The following is a 3,944-nucleotide window of genomic DNA, read 5'->3' as shown; positions in this document are numbered from 1 at the left end:
TCACAACGAGAGTGAAGAAATTATTGTTTGCACGAAGGAGGATTTGTAAAGCAAGCTTCTTCGATCAAAAAGGGAGTAAAATATTTATCTGAAAAAGGTAAGCCCATTTTCCAATATTTAATAACTGCCTTATTTCTCCTGAAGCAGTGGAAGTTGTAGATTAGAACCTCTACAATAAATTTTGGATATAACTCTACGATGGGGTATGTTAGTTTCTTTATTTGCCTGTACAATTCTGACTTCCTGTATACATCATTGAGATCAATTCCTAAGTCTGATTATGCTAACGTCGTGACCTCTAGAACCTATGTTGCTGGATTGTAACCATCCTTGATTTTACTTATTCTATCTCCTAAAAAATGACAATGGGGCATTTGAGGTATATTTGGTAATAATCCCTAATCCCTTTTTGTCAGGGCAGGGGTGGAAAAAGGAAAAGTAGCAAAGAATGCTATAACATTTATATCATATAAATTGAGACACGTAGAAGCACTACCTCGAAATATTTGATTAAGTGATAGGAATGGTGATCCAATGGCCCTACATATATCTCTTGTCCTCCTCGTGCCATTAAAAACAACTGCAATCTCAAGTAAAATAGCTCAAGGTCACATGAAAATTTGTATTTTTTTTCATTTGTTTTGGGTAATTACAACTGAGGACTGCTAATTGCAAGTCATTGTCTAACTGGCCTCATCAAAAGCTTCAAAGATGTCAATGCTTGGCTAATAGATTGTACAGACTACAGTTCTTCCTATGTCAATAGTGTTCCTGATAGTTCTTATGACAATGGCTGCTGCTCTTGCATCAAGACCTGAGGTTGGCTCATCCATGAATATTATTGAGGGGTTTGCCATGAGCTCAACTACAATTGCTATTCTCTTGCACTGCTCCAATGATAAACCATTCACACCAAACAACCCAACCATTGCTTCCCTCAATGGCGACAGTTCCATAAGCTCCATTACCTCCTCAATGACCATCTACAACTACTAATTATAGCAATGAGATTAATGTTCTTTGAGGTCAAATCACTTGACTAAAATGTTTAAACATAGTTCATCTAACAGCCTATTAATAAATACGAGTTGAGCTCAAGCATGTGCCTAATACATAAGCTAAGTCGTTAATCAACACCTTGCACAAGAACAGAAAATAGGCCCCAATATGTGATTAATAAGATGGACAAATAAATGTAAAGGTTAAGGGCTTTGTTGTGGTAGATAATACTATGAGTAATGCTTGAACTATGGTGACTTCTATTTATCCATGCAATTCTAACCAAATCCAAGCCAACTCTAGCAAAAATGAGAACTACTTCGCAAAAAACCAAGGTCAGCTTTCTTGAAGCACCATCCTAAGACATATATTACTATTTGAAGTAATGAAGTTGACCTTTCGAGTCCCAGAATCAACTTCAGGAGGTAGCCAAAGCCAGGCTAAGTAGATCAAGGACTTATAGATAGTAATATGGGGAGAATGAATCTCATTCTATTCACAATAACCAAAAATTTGAGTGAATGTTTCTTACTTTTTTTGGTACCCTGAAATTGTTATGCTTCCTTGAATGTATCCATCTGTTTTCCTACCAGCTCGAACATCCATCAAAGTGGTTTTCCCAGCACCATTAACACCTGTTAGTGCCATCAAAATAGAAGGCCTAAAAGTGCCACTTACACACTTCAAAAGCTCTAGTCTGTTTTCATTCACACCTTGGTTTTTCATTTCCTGTAAGTCCTATTACAAAGATAATTTTAAATTCTTAAATATATCTATTTTAGCTTCTGCAAATGTTTAGATTTGTCAAGTTTAAACTTACGTGTGGCATGTCCTCAAAGTATCTAATTGCATCAAAAGCGATCCAAAATTGTTCAAATGGAAGGACCATTCCTCTTTTCCCTCGTCTTTGGGGTACCCCTGCATTGGTTTCAAAATTCTCCGTGGATGTTATGGTAGGAGAGACTCTTCTTATCTTGTCATTTCCTTTTCTTGCAAGTAAAAAATAAGAGGCTTTAACCATCAAATCAATTATCTGACAAAAACACAAGCAATGTTGCAAGTAAATTATACAAACAAAGGATTGGAAAGGAGATATTAACTGCAGATTCAGCTTCTTGGTAGGAGAGCTCGATTTGCTTGTCCTTATTATCATGTTGTTTACTTTGAAAGGTTTCTTCTAATATGAAGGCCTCACTCTTCTTAATTGCTGTAATTAATTCACCTATAATAAATCAATAAAAACTTATCTTTTCTTGGAAAACATAATGTAAACAAGGGCAAATCTACTTACGGTTGAGGTAAGTGACAACAATTGTATGAATCTAGAAACATTCCATGAGTCTTCAGAATAGCAATGCCAAGTGTTTCTGTTGAATTTGGATAAACCTTCGAAACGAAAAGTGAAACTATTCAATACCGCATTTTAGTTGAGAACTTACTTGGGATGCCTGTGGCTGTACTATTGATACTCAAATTTTACTTACTAAATGCCTCCAACTCTTTCTGAGGAATTCATTTACTGCTAGTGCATTTTTCACGTACATCATAAGAGATGACCAATATACCCATATCCACCACTTGTTCACAGATTCTGGAAGTACCAGAAAAGGAATGGACTTCTTACAAGGTTCCTTAGCATTTAAATTATTGTTCCATTTCTAGTTTGTGAAACAATTTTAGAAATACCTTTAGAGAGGACAAAACCACCTAATCTTATATAAGTTATCAACCCAAGAATAGCAAATGTGTTTCCCAAAATTGGGGTCTTACAAACAGCACCAAGGAATCGAAAAAATGCAGAGGCCATTACTTTTATAATCAACAGCAGGGGATATTGTCTGAAGAATCTACAAGTATATTATATGCTTCTTTCTATCATTGATTATTAAAAAGATTAACACTAACCAGATTAATAAGTTGTTTAGAAATTAACTGTTTGTTCGATTAGCCTATACCTGCCAACATTGGATCATATCTAATGACATAATACATGGGGAAAACAAAAACAGCTACTTCTATTAATGAAATAGGGAGCCTAATGAACCGTGAAGGAAGAGCATTATGCCTAAGGAGGATAAAGGAGAAATGCTCTTTGCTTGTAGAAAACAGGAAGCTTTGCAATGGTCATGGACATCTCTGAAAATCCATTAAACATGCCCACATAAATTATGAAGAAGAGAGATCCCATGAATATCCCTCCATCACTTTATGAATCTCTATGCATCTTAGTTCGTAGGAAGACTGTCATCGTGACAAATGCTGTTACTAATAGTTGAAATGCGATGCAAAGAAAGGTGATAGATTATGAGATTTCATCTAAACCTCTCATTAGCATTTGACTATGGACATCAATTTATTTCACCTGAATAAGCTTGAAAATGATAACAAACCAGTTCCTCTTTGTTAGCAAGAGTTTTCTTGACATGCAAGCATTGAAGAGCTTCTTCTTTCCAACACCATACTTCCGGGTTATTAAGGTAGCTCCGTGACTTTTGCTGTTATTAAATGGGTCATTGATCTCAGGTTTAAGTTTCAAGTTAACATGAAATGACTTGAAGGCTTGTACAAATTACTTGATTGTGACATATTTGTAAGGCTCATTCTCACGAGCCTAGTACTGCCCTTGATCCTTTTTTGATGCCACCTGGAAAGAAAGACCATCAGTTCAAACTTCATCTATTAATTTGTATAATATGTTCTTTTAACAAGTTACTCTTACTTCTTCAAGAAAGTCAACCACTCATTTCCTCCCAGAACATCTATGTTAAGAAAGTGACTCTCAATTTGGTGAAGTTATTTCCTGAAGAATGGTAGGAAGTAGCTGTAGAAGCTAAAGGTTGGAAGAAGGTTCCAGGCCAAGTGAAACAATGTCCATCAGTGTCGTTTACTTAGTGTTTTAATTTTTTGTTTTGTTAAACGCTCTTCATGAGTGTCGTTTTGGTTAT

Source organism: Theobroma umbraticum, unplaced genomic scaffold, assembly GCF_002168275.2.
Source record: "Theobroma umbraticum cultivar Fairchild unplaced genomic scaffold, ASM216827v3 scaffold_55.0, whole genome shotgun sequence".
Taxonomy (NCBI): Eukaryota; Viridiplantae; Streptophyta; class Magnoliopsida; order Malvales; family Malvaceae; genus Theobroma; species Theobroma umbraticum.
This window is presented reverse-complemented; position numbering follows the sequence as displayed.